Source organism: Lissotriton vulgaris, chromosome 4_1 (assembly GCF_964263255.1).
Source record: "Lissotriton vulgaris chromosome 4_1, aLisVul1.2, whole genome shotgun sequence".
Taxonomy (NCBI): domain Eukaryota; kingdom Metazoa; phylum Chordata; class Amphibia; order Caudata; family Salamandridae; genus Lissotriton; species Lissotriton vulgaris.
The window spans coordinates 800,271,978-800,292,101 of NC_141691.1; the positions used below are offsets into that span (position 1 = coordinate 800,271,978).

Sequence of the window (20,124 nt, forward strand, 5' to 3'; positions counted from 1 at the left end):
AGCTCAACATTATTTTTTATCACGGATTTTATTAGGGCTCGCCCGGCACTCATGTGGATTGCAGTATGGAAGAATGAAGCAGCGTCCCTGACACTGATGATTATTAAGGACTGTCTAGGTTGTGCTAGAAGCTCAGAAATCCCATGGCTGAGTGGTGTGCTGAGTAGTTTACATAGTATAAATATGGAAAGTATTTTCTGGGATACAACACTAGTTGCCTCAGTCGCAAAAAAAGAAATACAGAATGCTCTGTTCTCCCTTTATAAGATTGAGCGGGAGGAGGCAGAGGCAAAGAAAATAACTGTGTGCAACTACATGGATATTGAACGGTATAGTCACCCAGTCCACTTGTATCTGTCCTTATCAATGAGCCGATGGGAAATGAGTTTATTATTCCGTTTAAGAGCTGGCACATTTAATACTCTGCTTCCCACTTTGCTATAGTCCTGACTTAAATTCAAATTTGTGCCCCTTGACGGGAGGAGTGAGCAAACTATTAAGCACTTTATATTTATCTGCAAATACTACACTAAATATTTTAAACAGTTTTTAAGCCCTTATTTTAACAAAATAAGACCAATTAGTTTAGAGGCAGCATTTCGATCTATGTTAGCATTAGAAGATGTGGATCTTATCTTTCGAACCAGCACTTTTTAAAAAACTGCAGTAAGGGCGCGCATAACCATGATCGATGTATGACACTGTTATAAATTGTTTCTGTACTGTTTCCTTATTGCTTTTTTATTTTAAAATTTGTATGTACTGTCTTGATGTATAGTTTTTATACAAAGCCACTTTTGGATCATATATTGGACATTTGTAATTTACCTTAAATCTTACGTGCAAATTTCTTGAGATGTATCTGTTTTTTTTGCTTTTATGGGTACTATTGTACCCGAATAAAGTTGAACTGAACTGAGCTATTATTATTATTATTATTATTATTATTATTATTATTATTATTATTATTATTATTACCACCACCAATACCAACACCACCACCAACACCACCACCAATGCCACCTTCACCAATACCACTTCCACCAATACCACCACCACCAATACAACCACCACCACCTCAGCGCCTCTCGCTCACTAGTAATGACAAGGGCACTGTACGAGGCCGGAGCTGCAGCTGAGACCATCGCTCCCTCCCTACATGCCTGCCATAAAGCACAGCCCGCCCTGCACCAGGAGGTAAAGCCAGGGCCCTGTTATAGCTGGAGTGCATTTTATTAGGCCAAAGACAGCAATGACATTACGCAAGGCCACCCTGCACACTCAAATCACGGAGAGGGGAGGAAATACCCCTCCTCCCACTGATCCTCCTGATCTGCAAAAGTGTAATCACGGAGTGAAAGGTGTGGGAGCACTTTGTTAGTGTTTATAGTTCGTATCCTATGCAACTCTCACTTTACACTTTGTGTCTGTGTAATTTACAACACTTACACATCTTCTTCACTGCACTGTTTATCACTGCTTTGAAGCGGTCACAGGCCGGTCTCTTCCTCTGATATTTACAATCTAAGGCCCTTTATTGCAATGCAATAGGTCTTGCATTTGCGAGAGTTTAAGCTATTAGTATTGTAAATTATTTACAATGCCTTTTATTTATGTTTTAAAAACTAAAACATAAACAAAATGCATTGTATTTTACAATGCCAAAGGATTAAACTTGTGTGAATCCGAGACCTATTGCATTGCAAATGCTTGTTTCCTTCTCTGCCCTTGCCAGAGCAGCTGAGCCTTACCTATGGGATTTGGCTATTACTGGTGAGGGGGGGGGGGCTCTGTGACTAGAGGTAGGTTACAGGTCAAGTGCAGGGCCATTATAGATAGCGGTTTCGCGTGCTAATGACCCACCGAATCACAGGAGGGAGCGGGGAAATAATTTTGTCCCCTCGTCCCCCATGTCCCCCGACTCCAAAATCTAGGGGGATATATCCCCTGCTTCCCCCACACATCCTACGACCATGATGCAATAGGTCTTGCATAAATGCTAGTCTTATTGCATTGTATGTTTATTGACATGGGCGTAGGAAGTGTGGGGGACGCGGGGGACATATCCCCCCCAGATTTTGGAGTGGGGGGGACACGGGGACAAGGGTGGGGGAGACGAGGGGACAAAGGAATTTCCCTCTCCTGTGAATCGCAGGGTCGTTAGCACGTGAAAGCGCATAATGGCCCTGCACTTGACTTGTGACCTGCCTCAAGTTACCTGTTATCAGCTGCATGCCTGATAGGGCTAAAAGGGATTAACACCCCCTCCCCCTCTCCCTTCAACCCCCTTCTGCCTCGTTGTGTGTCTCAAGCCGGGGCTGCTGCAGCTCGTGTTGCTGTGCGCTCGGCTGGACAGTGTCTGGTGTCCGCCTCTGTCTCTGCTACACACACGTTTTTCACACGTCTTTAAAAGACCATTTACATTCATTTGGAACTGGTTAAGAAGGCTTTGTTGTTTTGTTAACTTATTCCAGAACCCCCTGTGTCCCCACTCCGCCTATTCTCTATTCCTTACTTTTATTTTTACTGTCACAGTAGGAGAATGCATTTAATGAAAAGGCATCTCACAAGTAGGGATGCCACCTTTCCAAAAGAAAAATACCTTCCATTTGTTGTTTGCAGAGTCCGCAAGTGAACTTTTTGTTGAGAATATATTGTTGCTTAATTTTATTTTTTGTTGTAATTTAGTCTTTAATGTTGGTTATTCAGAGCTACGACACTGCTTTGTTGGAATCTTTTAAACCTGAATAACTATTTTCCTGTGGGGGCATTCATTTTTAAACTCTGAGTACAATTCTAACTGTTTTAAAAATGTACACGCTTTTGTTTTACTTGTATACTGTGATCATTATTGCTTAGCCTCAAAATCAGTGTTCATCCGTTGAAGTGCTTGCTCTTCCACATGCAAAGCGCTGTCACATTTTATGTTGGTTTTCGGGGGCACATGCATCAATATTGCATTTTGCGATTCCTTAATTGCGAAAAATAAGGGATCGTAATTAAGGAATTGCAAACTGCAATGCATCAAGAAATCGCTATAAAAATTGCGATTTCTTAAAATTCCTTTATTGCGATTCTCTAATTGAGAAACGCAATTAAAAAAATACCTCTCCATCCATTCCTATGGGCCTAGAGGCCCATAGGAATGAATGGAAAGACATTCTTAATTTGCTATTCACCATTAGAAATTCGCAAATTAAGAATGCAATTTCAAGGGTGCAGGGGTGTCCAAAGGACACCCTGTTGCACCCCTGAAATCTGCTTAGAAGTACATTTTGCACACTCACATGCCCCAAGGGCATGTGTGTGTGTAAAATGGAACTTTGAAAAATGCACTTTAGTGCATTTTTCAAAGTTTTCACAAATTACCATGAAGGTCAACTTCATGGTAATTTGCTCCCCTTACCATGAAAAAATTAGGACCTTGGCATAGTGGAAGTTATTTCTGACATAAGACATTTGAAAAAATTCAGATTTACTCCTAAAAAAGCCAGGCCTCCTTGGTGCACCTTGAAAGTACTGGAATATTTTATGAATGCCTCATAAGGGTCTGCCACATTTTAGAAATTTGATCCCACAAATTTCAAAACATTGTCAGGGAAGAAGTCAACTCTCTCTTAAATCTTCTACAAGAAACTTGGTAAATTGTTTTGCTTGCTGCAATCAGGGGAAAGTATCCCACCCCACCAATTACATGGATGTTTTTCCTCATATAATGGCTATAAGGTTAGGTCTGACCCCGTTTCAGGAAATGCTTGTGTTGCCCCATTGCTGGGAGCTTGACCGGATTTAGGGCGGTGGGACCTGTTGCAGCCGCACCTCGAGTTGACTTTGGTGAGGGACACTGAGTTTAAAAATATTTTTTTGGTTTAAAAGCAAATTAACTTCCTTGTGCATCAGGCAGTTCTCAGGCAACAATAAAAATGTCACGATAACTAGTGATTAATGTTCCTACTAGTGAGAGTTCGAAATTTTGTCTAGTGAAAGTTTTGGCTCATCGTAAAGTAGTGCGGAGGGTTAATGTGGCTGCTGCAAAGAACATGTACCATGCAGATCACAAAACTGAGTGAACTATGAGTAGCACTATAAACAATAGCCATGATTTTTCCACATTTGGTCTAAGTACTTTATGAATGCAAATAACAATAAAGCATAATGTGACTATATTCCTGCCTTTCTCAATATTTTTCTTCAAAACTATCCGATTATATTCGTTTACGGGGCGTACGGTCTCATGCAATGGGCGATTTGTATAGGGACTCCGGAAAGTCCACAAGGTTGTCCCTGTCCCCCCCAGAAATTTAGTGTCTCCTACGCCCCTGTTTATTGATACCGCCGTGCTATGTATCTGTTGCTGTTTTTATTTTATCCTTTTTAGTAAGACAAGAGGTAAATTGTACTTTTATGGTTGTAACAAACCAAATAAAGTTTGTTTTGACTGACTGACTGCATTGTAAATGCTTGTTTGCTTTGTCACTAGTTGCCATCTGGTACCACACCCTTTGCTCCGCATTCGCTGGCTTTCCACGGTACATCTGTAATCGGAAAGGGCAAGGTTCTTCAGGGGGGGTTATTTGAAGAGGCCCTAACTAGGCCACCAACACCCTGCTCGCCCTGTTTGAGCATCTTGGCGTGAAGGGGAATAGAGCTGTGTGGGCAAGGCCGGGTGCGCTTTCAGGCACCGGGACCACGATAAAGCTTTGCAGGTCTGAGTACGGAAACCCCGGGCAGCTGCAGCACAACGCAGAAACCAGTGGAAGCAACAGCGAGCAGCCGAGACACAGGTGAGGTAACTGGCACTGGCGTAACGAAAACTGAGGGGGCCTCCCTACACGGTACGTAGAGGGGGCCCCCTCCGGGTTCAATCATGAGCTCTCTGACCAGACTGCAGTGCCGAGGGGGCCCCTTGGAGCTTGGAGCCCCCTCTCCCCTGCACCGCGTGGGCTGCGGGGACCTGTGTTACGCCCCCGGTAACTGGCCTCCTCGTCCATAACTGTTCATTTTAACTCGTGTCGTTTCTGCGCTTTTTTGTGTGCAAATGTGCCTTTATGAAGCTCTTGAAATCAGGTCCCCTGGGATGACAGGCAATAATGTAACCACAGAGGCCGCATCTCCTCCCCTTCCATGGTTCAACCTGCTCGCCCTTTTTTTTTTTATTCCGATAATCCACGTTTGTCTGTAGTTGCGTTGGCCTCGGTAGTGTAATCTGTAAGGGTGTATAATAATAACGTGCATATGTAAAACTGAAGCCCGTTTCTTGCAGGCCTTTTGATATCAATGTACTTGTCTGTGGCCGATGAGAGATCAGTTTCAGAACCCCCTAAAATACAACTACCCTATTATATCACATCACGGTCAGAATCACTCCTTTTTAAAGGCTTGCATTTTTGGTCACTAAGGAAAGTGAGGCCAAGATAAATCAATTTACCATGATCACACAATGAGTCCAAGTAAAAAAACGGGATTTAACACAACTCTTCGAGTTGCACAATCGATGGTTTAAGATCTAGACCAAAAATCTCATTCTAATATTTCCACTTTTGTATGGATTTTTGCATTTATTTTATGTAAATGACTAAAGTGGTTATTTCCTGAACACTTAATACCTTGAGCTGTGTGTATATGAAAAGCTCAGACTGTTACTCTTGATACCCGCTGTTGTATGTGGGTGAATAAGAACACAAAGCGTAACTATATGGAGTACATGCCTTGTGGGGCCAAAGGTCATGGCAGGATACCACAGAAGGGCTGAAATAAGGAGAGACGCAAGAAGTTGCGTGATAAAACCTTGACAGCCCTCTGCAAGGTACTGGGGGGGGGGGGGGGGGGGGAGGGGGGGGGCCTCCACAATCAAAATCGTAATGATTGTAGGAAAAGTTATCTTTTCCCTTTGTTTTGACCATTACTGTGAGTTTTAAGATGAAATTGTACATTTTTTCAGGGACACTTTTGTACACTGCCCCTAACAACAACAAAAAACAGGACCAGGTGGTCTCAGTAAAGATGGCACGTGGTTCCATACATATTTTAGCCAACGGCAAGTTCGGATTTTAGGTTTTATTCTTAAAATGATTTAAATGAAACTTGAAATCTGGTGGTGAATAGTGATGATGATTAAAGCGCAAGGAGGGACTCAGAGCCACGCCTAGAAAGTGGAAACTTGGCAGTCCGGCCCTAGAAGTGAATGAATGTCTTTTCAACCTCTTGACAGTGCAAAGAAAGGTAAATTGCTGCTTTACTTTCTCCCAGTCGATCAAGGCCCTTGGCTTTCGACTCCCAATAGTGCAATCAAACCCAGCCCTATGTGGTCTGTGCCTGTCTTACCAAATTAAGCTATATGGAAATAGAAGCAGACAGCTCACTTACTTACTTAAACAAAATGGCTGGCTCCAGTTTGACATTAGGTGTCTGCCGTGAGTGGACTCAAGCAGACGTCTCCGTCCAAAACAGAAGGTAGATGTCAAAGCTGTGTGCATGCCGTTGTGCTGCCATTCACCGGAAGTGGGAGTGGCTATCCCTCACCACAACCCCTAAGCAACGATTGGCTAAGGCCACGATGCAAGTTGGCCCTTCAGGTGGTAGGCCGAGAGGGGCAGCTTGCCTTTGGATCGCCTGTAAGATAACCCACCATGTTGGCATATGTGTATGCTAATAAACCTGCAGCAATTTTCTCTCCAACAAAAAGTTGTCTGTCTGCTTCATGTATGTTGCTGCAAGAGGGCTGGTGAGTGGGCCGATATTGGCACTATGCTGTGTGCATGCCGTTGTGCTTCCATTACTGGCTCTGCTCGTGTACTGCCTGGCGCCTGTCAGAGCATAAGAGCAGAGGTGGCTGTGAGGGAAACTGCTCCACCCTATTTCCTTAGAAAGTGCAGCGAAAACGTTTTCATGGGACACTGGGTGACTGCAAAGCACCTTCTTCTGGGCTGCAGATTTGGCTAAAATAAATAAATGCCATTACAACAAGCATTTGCAATGTAATAGGGCTCGCATTTGCCAAAGTTTGAGGTATTGGCATTGTAAATGACAATGCCTTTTCTTTTAGTGTTTTGAAAACCTGCAAGTGGTGCGTAAACATACACTTTATACTTGTAGCTGTTGCCAACGAGAAACAAGGCTGGCAGTAACCGTGCCTGTTTTACTGCCAGCCTTGCACCTTGTAAGCAAGGACTTTGTGTCATTTACTATGCCAATAGCTCAAACTCTCGCAAATTCGAGACCTATTTCATTGTAAATGCTTATTGTCTTTGTATTTCTGCAACTGTTAAGAAAGTCTTTGCTGCGCTTTCACACACATTTTTATTGATTACTGGAGCACATGAGGGTAACATTTACACACCTCCCGAAAAAACAGAATATCCCACATTTAATCCCAGGACACAGATGTAAATGGGGGGCCATCTATCGGATTAATAGGGGGCTGAGGCTCGGGGATGGTTTACCTTACACGGTGGATTATGAGCCGAGCCATCACTAAACCTGCTACATAAACCATGCAATAAACATAATGTAAACAAATGGCAAAATGTGGTTCTTTAATGTGAAGGTCTGTTGTCCTGCGTGATATACACTAGGCCTGGGCCTAGACCTATTAAACAAATGACAAAATGTGGTTCTTTAACCCCTTCACTGCGGTTGCTATTCCGCCGCAGTGCTAAGGGGGTGGGGGGGCCGTGCGGCAGTCCCGTGCTCGTGACCGAACCGCTCCGTCACGGCACGCGGGTGAGCTGTGCTTGTGACGGAACGGTTCCGTCACCGCCCCGCCCGCGCTAGAGAACGTTAGCGCGTGCGCAGAATTCGCGCCGCGCAGGCGCGGCGGCCATGACAAAACCGTTCCGTCACCAGCACAGCCCACCCGAGGCTCGTGACGGAACGGTTCCGTCACGAGCATGGGAGGGGTTAATTTGAGGGTCTGTTGTCCTGCGTGTCATACACGAGGCCTGGCCTAGACCTATTATTAGCAACTCTATAAAATATACATACAGTGTACTATGGCTCCGCCCAGAGGAGCAACTATTTCTCTGTCCTCTGGTGCTAGGGGCTGCGTGGTGTATTATCACGCCACCTATGGAGTGCGGCATTGCACTGCCTATGGACTATTGTACATTTAAAAAGTGGACTAAATCGTCACACATTAAATTATTTGTCATATATGCATTGTATAAAGAAAGCAATTTGTTTAGCTTTTGTTTTCTCACTTTTGTAAATATTTTAGTTCGAATTAGCACTTTTCCAGCAGGAGCACTCCATACACTGATAAACAAGCATAGGCAAATCCAATAGGACCGGCTGTCATCATCATTATAACTTTATTCCGTCATTACGACTATTAAACTGCGATTGCTTACAACACAATGATCCAATATTAAACAAAAGAACACTATTAGATAATGCACATTTGCTAAGAAGTTATTATATTGTCACTGTTAGTATAAAAGCAATAATCATTTTTTTGCTAAAAAAGATCAAATCTAAAAATATTTTTAAAAGCATTGACCATATTAAAAAAGGGAAACCCAATAATAGCAGCAATCAATCGTTTTACAAATATAACATTGTATAGCTATTATAGTACATGGAATTACAATTTTAAGGAAACGTTGTGTGAAGCAATCTATCTTGTTGTGCATGCAAACCTTTTGATAATCCATATCTTTCCAAGGAATTTTGCAACTCCACATGCTACAAGAGGCCTACAATCTGTCCCGGTTCTGTGTAATAGACCGAGGCTGTTGCCAAATCTGCAGTAAAGCAATTCATGGGGAGTGAGCCTAATCTAAACTGGATGTAAATTTTCCTGTCCAGCAGGATGGTGATATAATCCAGATAGGCTTCAAAGGTGCATTGAGGTTTGAATTCCATGAATTCTAATGTGAGGCAACCCACTGATGATTGAGCAGCAAAAGACGCTGTTACCCAACTCCAGTATTGTGTTCTAACCACTTCTTTGCTGAGCAATTCGTACACATCTTCTAGCTTCCTAAGAATTTCCCAGACCTATCGATGTTGAAAGTAATCTGACTTCATTTGGCCACCTAAACTTTTTAGAACGATCAAGCTTCGAAACCTCTTCAAGCGTTGCCAGATAGTGAGAGGGCTCAGGGGTTATCATCATAACAACAAAAGAGTGTACCTTATTCATGAAGGTGGAGCACATCAATAGAAGCCAACTAGGTTCTTAATAAAGCCCTTACTCACCAACCTAGTTGGCGAGAAAGCTTCATCATCGGGCCCCACCAGGAGAGGCTGAATGCCACCCTGGTGTGCTTCAACGCCAGAATTACTGCGGAGCTGGTAGTTCGTGATCAGTGAGTGGGTAAAGTAAATGTTAAAAATGCCTTGATTGTGTCAAAAAAATAATTTTATTAGGAGCCAATCAAACAAGAATAAAAACAGAGTGTAGGACATCTAAGCTGAATTAATTGTTCAGCAGAGTCCGTTAGTGTGTGGTCAACATGTTTCAGCCTATGTGTTGTAATTCAACTGGCATTCGTCAGGACCGTAAGGGAAGTGTCAACCTGGGCAGTGTAAGGCCCACCCTAACCACAGATAATTGATGCGAAAAATTAAAAACTAGATCTGGTATCCCTCGTGTTGAGAGGAACTGAGCTTATTATGGGGTGTGTTCACTAAATACACCATGGGTCTCGGAAGGGGGGTGGTAGCACAATGGCACACCGCCTGCACGGCTAGGCACCCGTATGGTACCTGCAAACTCCCTCGATTTGCCGGAACCCGATGGCCAACCCCCCAAGGTATTAACCTTTGAAGAAGCGGTCAATCATGACATCAAGGAGCTCTTCACTAATAGACAAAGGATGTTTTCCAATCTGACCAGAGATGAAAAAAATGCCATCAAAGATCTAACTGAAAATCCCCTTATTGTGATAAAACCAGCAGATAAGGGGGGAGGGGTGGTCATCCTTGACGTGGAAACATATCGTAACGAATGCCTACGTCAGCTCAACGACGGTCGGTCATACAGAAAACTCAAGGAAGATCCGACAGCTAGACTAACCACAGTCATATCTCACATCGTTGAGGAAGCCCTCGCAGAAGGTTGGCTCACTCCGAAAGAGGGCCAATACTTACAAGTATCCAATCCGGTCACCCCGTATTTTTAACAATTACCAAAAATACATAAGGTCCAACGTCCACCACCAGGCCGACCCATAATATCTGGGATAGGTTCGCTACTGGAACCTCTGTCGACCTTTGTCGATGTGTTCCTACAACCTATGGTGCGAGAGATGCCCTCTTACCTAAAAGACACCAAAGATGTGTTAAGACTGTTACCTGAGATCGAATACGACATCAATACAGATTTATTGGTGTCGTTCGATGTCGAGAGTCTATATACGTCTATACCCCAGACGGAGACTCTACAGGTGATAGAAGACCTGTTATCATCATGGGACTTAAACTCCATAACCCCAGTTAGACTCATTATGACCCTGGCAACACTGGCCATGACGGAGAACTACTTTGCCTTTGAGGACTCCCTTTATTTACAGATTAGCGGGACTAGTATGGGCAGCGTTTTTGCCCATAGTCTCGCTAATCTGTACGTGCACCAATTTGAACAACAGCACGTGCTCGCAGACACCAACCCCCATCTACCGTGTCTGCGAGCGTGGAAACGCTACATCGATGACATCTTCGTGGTGTGGCGTGGTAATGAAACCCAACTCAAAGAATTCCATGAGTGGCTGAATCAAAAGAATCGTTATCTCAAATTCACCATGGAATTCGATGGATGTAGATTGGCTTTCTTAGATCTTATGATCATTGGCACGGTGGATGGACTCAAGTCGGAGCTCTATCAGAAACCTATGGCCCGTAACTCTTTGTTGAACTACCACAGTTGCCATCCAAAGTCCCTTCGGGATAATTTGCCCTATGGGCAATTTCTGCGCATACACAGAAACTGCACAGATAAAGAATCTTTTGAAACACATGCTAAAAATCTAACAAGAAACCTTCTGGATAAAGATTACCCGAACAACTGGTAAACCGATCCAAAAAAAGAGCAAAAAACAACAATAGAGCAAGCCTATTGGAAATAATGCCCCCTAAACAAAAATCAGAACGAATGACCTGTGTAACGACATTTGGTACACTATCAAACCAAATTACCAGCATCGTCAAGAAACACTGGGGCATTCTCAATACGGGGAAAGACCAACTGCCCGTCCCCCTATTTGCCTTTAAAAGGGGACAAAATCTCAAGGACAAACTGGTCCATACAAGACCTAAGATTGAAATCCCCAGATCAAGAGGCACTCTGTGGGATATGCCTGCAGTAACCGGACACCATCCTTGTGGACAATGTGCAGCATGCCCGCAAACCCGCAAATCTACCACGCTCAACATTGGGACAGAACATCCGTGGGAACAGCGTAGGTTTACGAACTGTAATAGTTCTAACCTCATATATTTGATTAGCTGTCCCTGCGATTAAAAATATGTGGGGATGACCACGAGAAAAGTGAAGACCATGATCTCAGAACATAAGAGTTCGATACGCTGCAACAAACAAACAACACAAATGACTAAACATTTCTTAGAGGCTGAACATGCGCCCACTGACTTACACTGGACAGTGCTAGAGCAACCAATAATCCCTAAGCACATAACAGACATTAGCACTTTCTTACATCGAAGAGAACAAAGATGGGTGCACAAACTCCAAACCAATGTAATAGGTCTGAACGAAGACATCCCATGGATGTCGCTATAGGTGTTTGTCCAGTAAGCACGGGGAAGTTGGTCTTGCATCTTTCACGTCAGAATGTAGCGGAGAAACCAATCTGTTTCTATTTTTTCACCTCCATTGATATCTATTAACAATAATCATGGCAATGGAGAATGTATGACAATGCAAATAGATAATATAGACAACTAGAGATTGGATCCTGAACCAAAATATAGTTCTATTGGTCTTCTTAAACACCTTAAAACAACCCATTGGCGAGCATTGGCGATTAATGCTATAAAAAAATCTTCACGTGTTGAGTTTCAGCACATAAAAAACTTACTATAAGTTCATTAGTATTTATTCAAAATATGGCTAGGCATTTGTTGAAACAAACCTATGCATAACAATAGTTATGGGCAACACTGGGCGAGAGGCCACAAGTTAATAGACTACGTCACTAGTGTAGTCCTGGGGTACACGTGACAAGTATTGTCACGTGTTACCTCCTGGTTCGTAAAGCACTGGTGCTGTTCCTCATTATAGGCACCCTTTTTTCTAAAATTCCACTATTAGACTGGGCGTATTATCTCCAAAACCTTCAACGCTAAATATTGCCGAGAAAAATCGGCATATGACAATCTCGGGCGAGAGACTGAAAGTAAACAAACTACATTTCCCAGGTTTCTCGTAGTCCTGAGGCGCGCGCGACAATGCGCGTCAGGTGGGTCCCTGCCGGCCAATCAGAAGGGGTTTAAATATTCCTGCTTCCTACCCGTTCGGTACCTCCCACAGTCAGCCTAGAGGAAGGCGCGGAGTACCGACGGACAGGTAAGCGGGTGGGGGCCTCAGTACCTACTCAATGTAATGGGCTACGCTGACGCTTCCGTTTACCTAAGGACTTTTGAGAGGTAGAACCTCCGTTTTAATGACAAATGTGCTCGATCCTTCACTTAGCTCGTTTACCCTATAGACACAAGTGGGACTTGTCTTTTTACAACTTAGGGACAGAGCATAAACATCTGATTAGAGCACTAAACCTATTTACATTTGTAATACTTAAAGGCTACATTTCCAATACCATCCACTTTCCCAGGTACCTGACTGGAATTTAAAACAGCGGTAGAACTAACAGGCTGGGAAAGACATGTGTGTTTCTGATGGAGTTTCATTAGGCTCTTCCTCTTTCATTAATGTTTTCTTTTCACATACAATAGAGCGGTGCTCCATTTGTACCTGAGCTGTAGCCGGGTGAGGTGGAGAGTTCATTCCCCAGACTGTGGGTGAGTGTATGTAAACTGTTTTCTACTAAGGACTTTCCTTACCTGACCATTTGGTTGATTGTTTAACAACCATTGACCAATATTTTTTGGCATAAAAAATCAGCATCATGAGAGATTCTCTGTGTATTTGTAGCTATCGTCATTAACTGTGTGTATTTTATTTGTGTGTATGTCTGTTTTGTCCTTTGGTGACCAAATGGATCATTTCAACCGGCGATTTCAGGTGATATGATTTTCGTACACTTTATTTCACTTTAACCAGCAGTAGCACTTGATCATAAAGGTCCTGATGAAGCAGATAGGTATCCTGTGAGCCGAAATACTGCAGAAACATGTCGACCTAGATAAGACCCAAGTAGTTATTTGTTTACACTACTTTGCACTGGTTTTTAACTTTGGGTGTGGGTAGGATCCTAATAAAAATTATTTTTTCCACTCCCACAACCCAATATTAACTTCACTTTATCACATGCTACAGAGAGCACCTTCTTGCACTGCTAATTGTTTTTGCCCCCTGATACCAACATATAGTTTTCATTTTTACATCACCATTTCCTTCATATAGGATTAGGACACAATCTACCTAATCCATAGTGGATTTGATTCCACCTCCTTCGGGTGAAGGATCCCAAATGATGTAAGGGCGGTACAGGATGGGTATCTGATGGGAACACTACTTTTCACCAGGAATACCTTGGATTCAGGGATTGTGTTCTGTCACAATACACACAACTATTTAGATAGCTACATGATGTTTCTTTTGACCCATTGTTATACTTGGTTTTTTCAGTATTTGCAGGGACTGTAACAATGCTAGGTCAGTAAACATTTCCCTCACACGCCCCCTTATTGTATTATTGCTCAGGGGTTAGCCTAAGATGTAACCAATATATAGTAGGGGCGCAACCTAGCTTTATCCACAATAGAGCGTCTATCAATATCTAACCTCAGTGGATAAAGAGGTGTACTCTGTGGGAGTGAACAGAAAGATTTTAAATATTTATTTTCTGTGGTAAGCAGGCTATGTGTGTTTTCCAATCCCCAGAGTTCGGCCCCATAGAGGGCCAAATTCACTACCTTCTGGTCATAAATCTGCAAGGGGGCGGCTATAGGCTTAGTTTGGGGGGTTCCATGTTCCCTAATCAGCGCCCCATTAGTCTGTCTATGTTGGAGGTTCGGTTTGTAATGTGATCTTTCCATGCCATTTTCTCAGATAGGGTAATACCCAAGTATTCGAAGGTAGTAATTTGTTTAGCATTTGTTTTCTCACTTTTGTATATATTTTAGTTCTAATTAGCACTTTTCCAGCAGGAGCGCTTCATGCTCAGATAAAAAAGCAGTGGCAAATCCACTAGGTCTGACTAATATGGCAAAAAAATCATATAGAAATGCTGGTCACATACTTTATAGCAACAAGAAGGGGATGCCAGTACTGATACAAGTAACCATTTAACAATTTAAGACACTTAACCTGAAGTAAAATTCAAGGCTTGGAGCTGGTCAGTAGCTTTTATTATTTTGCTTAATGTTATTAAAGAACAATTGGTTCAAAATTAAACTGTATTACATGCTAGGTACAACAATGTGGGAGGGAAAGGTCTATCATTCTATCAGGCATGTCACAGGCTTTCAACAAACAATCATACAAGGACAGTGGGGGACATAGAACCTCATATATTACAGTGGACAGTATTTACAGTGAACTGACAAACACAAAAATGGTAGAACAGGCCACAGTCTGCTAAATTTCTGAAAAGTTTGGTTATAAAATTATTTACATGAACAGTACATTCCTAATGCAAGTTTGAATAATCACAAATTTTGATGCTTAGGCGCCCTTGCCTGAAGGGTTCCACTCTGTTCGCGTTCGCCGTCGCTAAGGTCGCCAGCCTGAACTTCTGAAAGATTAAATCACCTTTCTGCAGCGTGCGTTGCAGCATAGACGGATCGTGTACTTGCTCGAACGTTTGTAAACTCAGTTAGCGGACTACGCCCGCCTTATTCTAAAACACAGTCCATTCACCTTCCGAGTTGGCTAACCCGAATTGCTGATTTAGGCTTCGGCTTTTGACTGAACTCCACGCCTACGGCGGTAGTGTCTCTAAAAAAGCGACAGCGACCTACAATACAGCGACAGTGATTACAAATAAGAATAGAGATTTTAAATTATCAGGACCCCTTCAGCCTTTCCAAGTGACTTCGCGCCTGTTAAAGCTTCATCTATAAGCAAGTCAGCAGGTACTAAAAAATTCCCCCCAGCATACACGCTGAAAAAACCACTTTTTGCGGATGTTCTAACACCGTGTTTTGAACCAAAGGCCCTGATGAGAATCCTCGCACACCTGTAGGATTCGAAACGCGTAGGCCCTCTATCACCTTTAAGTCTGCCTGGGTGACAAGCTGAGCTGAATTGTCTTGTCATTTTTTCACCCGTAGTTGTACATTACCTTGTTCATCCACTTGGTTGACTGCATCAAAAATTGTGATTATTCAAACTTGCATTAGGAATGTACTGTTCATGTAAATAATTTTATAACCAAACTTTTCAGAAATTTAGCAGACTGTGGCCTGTTCTACCATTTTTGTGTTTGTCAGTTCACTGTAAATACTGTCCACTGTAATATATGAGGTTCTATGTCCCCCACTGTCCTTGTATGATTGTTTGTTGAAAGCCTGTGACATGCCTGATAGAATGATAGACCTTTCCCTCCCACATTGTTGTACCTAGCATGTAATACGGTTTAATTTTGAACCAATTGTTCTTTAATAACATTAAGCAAAATAATAAAAGCTACTGACCAGCTCCAAGCCTTGAATTTTACTTCAGGTTAAGTGTCTTAAATTGTTAAATGGTTACTTGTATCAGTACTGGCATCCCCTTCTTTTTGCTATAGACACTGGCTCAGCCATACTGATTAGAGCCACCCCCTTGCAGTTTTCTGGTCACATACTTTAGCACATTAAAGCCAGAACTCTTGGCTCTGCTCATGCTTGTTTTCTGATGATTGACTTGGAGCTGGCCCATGTTAATAGTCCTCTCCTGCTCAGCGTCTGCCTCCTCAGAGGTGACAGGTTTAAAATATAAATGTTTAGGTCATCTGCATGTTTATTGAGGGTGCTATAAGTGGACCTTCCAAGTCTCAAAGGAATTTGGGATTTAGGCCCCTCCTTTATCAAGGCTGGACTTTTAAAAGTGTTACACAAAGGTGTGAAACCGGAAGAGGTAAATACAAGGGGGGAGGGGAGGGCAAGGATGATGCATTAATGGATGAGTGGATGGGAAGGCATATGTGAATAGTGTCCACAAGCCCCCCAACATTGCAGCATGATATGATGTGGATAACGATGGCTGGAAGGAAAAGTAAAAAAGGGAGTAAATGGGTAGAATGATGGAGGAAGGGTGAGAGGAATGAAGGAATTAAAGGGAAGGATGTATACTGAAGGGGAGAAAAGGAAGGAGGCGGGATATAAACAGGAATGAAGGGGGACAAAGAACAAGAGAAGATAGGAAATTGAGCAATAGGAAAATAGACAGGCAGACAAAGAAAAAGAGAAGAGGTCGAGAACAGACGAATGGGAAGAGGAGGAAGGGAGGGGGGGAGAGAGAAAAGGGAGACAAGCTAGGGGAGAAGACTGAAGGATGAGAAAAGGGAGGGGAGATACTGTAGGAAGAGGAAGGAGTAAATGAAAGGTGAAGAAGAGCTGAATGCTGCACAGAGAGGAAAGACTGGAGAAGACAAGAGGGTGAGGAAAGGAAGCAGCAGGGAAATAGGAAGTGAAGATGGACGGACTTTGTTAATGGGAAAGAAGTGAGGAAAGGGGAAGAACAGGCGAGAGGAGGAACAAGAAAGACGAAAGAAAAAGTAGAACAGGATGATGGTAAAAAATAAGGATGAAAAGTAGAAAGGAGGGAAGGAGGTAGAGAAGATGTTGGGAGGAAGGAGGGACAGATGGCAGAAGCTATGAGATGCTATGAAGAGGGAAAGAAAAATACATTGTGCAGATGGTGGGGGAAGCTCACTAGGAGTTCGATTTTCAGCTTATATGCTTTTAAGCCCTGCCCTTATTTACATTGGCCATGCCCACATGAGAGACCTCTCCCCAGGTTTTTCATCCCACTTAAAGTCCTGGGTGGTTTTTCTGAACCAACCCAATTACATCCAGGAGTTGCTTCTTTGTTTGACATTAGGTGTCTGCCGTGAGTGGACTCAAGCAGACGTCTCCGTCCAAAACAGAAGGTAGATGTCAAAGCTGTGTGCATGCCGTTGTGCTGCCATTCACCGGAAGTGGGAGTGGCTATCCCTCACCACAACCCCTAAGCAACGATTGGCTAAGGCCACGATGCAAGTTGGCCCTTCAGGTGGTAGGCCGAGAGGGGCAGCTTGCCTTTGGATCGCCTGTAAGATAACCCACCATGTTGGCATATGTGTATGCTAATAAACCTGCAGCAATTTTCTCTCCAACAAAAAGTTGTCTGTCTGCTTCATGTATGTTGCTGCAAGAGGGCTGGTGAGTGGGCCGATATTGGCACTATGCTGTGTGCATGCCGTTGTGCTTCCATTACTGGCTCTGCTCGTGTACTGCCTGGCGCCTGTCAGAGCATAAGAGCAGAGGTGGCTGTGAGGGAAACTGCTCCACCCTATTTCCTTAGAAAGTGCAGCGAAAACGTTTTCATGGGACACTGGGTGACTGCAAAGCACCTTCTTCTGGGCTGCAGATTTGGCTAAAATAAATAAATGCCATTACAACAAGCATTTGCAATGTAATAGGGCTCGCATTTGCCAAAGTTTGAGGTATTGGCATTGTAAATGACAATGCCTTTTCTTTTAGTGTTTTGAAAACCTGCAAGTGGTGCGTAAACATACACTTTATACTTGTAGCTGTTGCCAACGAGAAACAAGGCTGGCAGTAACCGTGCCTGTTTTACTGCCAGCCTTGCACCTTGTAAGCAAGGACTTTGTGTCATTTACTATGCCAATAGCTCAAACTCTCGCAAATTCGAGACCTATTTCATTGTAAATGCTTATTGTCTTTGTATTTCTGCAACTGTTAAGAAAGTCTTTGCTGCGCTTTCACACACATTTTTATTGATTACTGGAGCACATGAGGGTAACATTTACACACCTCCCGAAAAAACAGAATATCCCACATTTAATCCCAGGACACAGATGTAAATGGGGGGCCATCTATCGGATTAATAGGGGGCTGAGGCTCGGGGATGGTTTACCTTACACGGTGGATTATGAGCCGAGCCATCACTAAACCTGCTACATAAACCATGCAATAAACATAATGTAAACAAATGGCAAAATGTGGTTCTTTAATGTGAAGGTCTGTTGTCCTGCGTGATATACACTAGGCCTGGGCCTAGACCTATTAAACAAATGACAAAATGCTTATTGTCTCACTGCGGTTGCTATTCCGCCGCAGTGCTAAGGGGGTGGGGGGGCCGTGCGGCAGTCCCGTGCTCGTGACCGAACCGCTCCGTCACGGCACGCGGGTGAGCTGTGCTTGTGACGGAACGGTTCCGTCACCGCCCCGCCCGCGCTAGAGAACGTTAGCGCGTGCGCAGAATTCGCGCCGCGCAGGCGCGGCGGCCATGACAAAACCGTTCCGTCACCAGCACAGCCCACCCGAGGCTCGTGACGGAACGGTTCCGTCACGAGCATGGGAGGGGTTAATTTGAGGGTCTGTTGTCCTGCGTGTCATACACGAGGCCTGGCCTAGACCTATTATTAGCAACTCTATAAAATATACATACAGTGTACTATGGCTCCGCCCAGAGGAGCAACTATTTCTCTGTCCTCTGGTGCTAGGGGCTGCGTGGTGTATTATCACGCCACCTATGGAGTGCGGCATTGCACTGCCTATGGACTATTGTACATTTAAAAAGTGGACTAAATCGTCACACATTAAATTATTTGTCATATATGCATTGTATAAAGAAAGCAATTTGTTTAGCTTTTGTTTTCTCACTTTTGTAAATATTTTAGTTCGAATTAGCACTTTTCCAGCAGGAGCACTCCATACACTGATAAACAAGCATAGGCAAATCCAATAGGACCGGCTGTCATCATCATTATAACTTTATTCCGTCATTACGACTATTAAACTGCGATTGCTTACAACACAATGATCCAATATTAAACAAAAGAACACTATTAGATAATGCACATTTGCTAAGAAGTTATTATATTGTCACTGTTAGTATAAAAGCAATAATCATTTTTTTGCTAAAAAAGATCAAATCTAAAAATATTTTTAAAAGCATTGACCATATTAAAAAAGGGAAACCCAATAATAGCAGCAATCAATCGTTTTACAAATATAACATTGTATAGCTATTATAGTACATGGAATTACAATTTTAAGGAAACGTTGTGTGAAGCAATCTATCTTGTTGTGCATGCAAACCTTTTGATAATCCATATCTTTCCAAGGAATTTTGCAACTCCACATGCTACAAGAGGCCTACAATCTGTCCCGGTTCTGTGTAATAGACCGAGGCTGTTGCCAAATCTGCAGTAAAGCAATTCATGGGGAGTGAGCCTAATCTAAACTGGATGTAAATTTTCCTGTCCAGCAGGATGGTGATATAATCCAGATAGGCTTCAAAGGTGCATTGAGGTTTGAATTCCATGAATTCTAATGTGAGGCAACCCACTGATGATTGAGCAGCAAAAGACGCTGTTACCCAACTCCAGTATTGTGTTCTAACCACTTCTTTGCTGAGCAATTCGTACACATCTTCTAGCTTCCTAAGAATTTCCCAGACCTATCGATGTTGAAAGTAATCTGACTTCATTTGGCCACCTAAACTTTTTAGAACGATCAAGCTTCGAAACCTCTTCAAGCGTTGCCAGATAGTGAGAGGGCTCAGGGGTTATCATCATAACAACAAAAGAGTGTACCTTATTCATGAAGGTGGAGCACATCAATAGAAGCCAACTAGGTTCTTAATAAAGCCCTTACTCACCAACCTAGTTGGCGAGAAAGCTTCATCATCGGGCCCCACCAGGAGAGGCTGAATGCCACCCTGGTGTGCTTCAACGCCAGAATTACTGCGGAGCTGGTAGTTCGTGATCAGTGAGTGGGTAAAGTAAATGTTAAAAATGCCTTGATTGTGTCAAAAAAATAATTTTATTA

At 43.1% G+C, this 20,124-nt stretch overlaps 1 protein-coding gene across 2 annotated transcripts in view; it reads left to right on the forward strand.

Moving 5' to 3' along the window:
• The first annotated feature begins 4,533 nt into the window (after window positions 1-4,533).
• The window catches only part of LOC147722605 (tyrosyl-DNA phosphodiesterase 2-like), a 358,934-nt gene continuing 343,343 nt past the window's right edge, over window positions 4,534-20,124 (forward strand). The window contains exon 1 of one of the 2 annotated variants that reach the window (XM_086965136.1): window positions 4,534-4,784. The gene's annotated coding sequence lies outside the window, so the exon portion shown is untranslated. The remainder of the gene's footprint in view (window positions 4,785-20,124) is intronic. The other variant, XM_086965137.1, reaches the window with a different exon arrangement.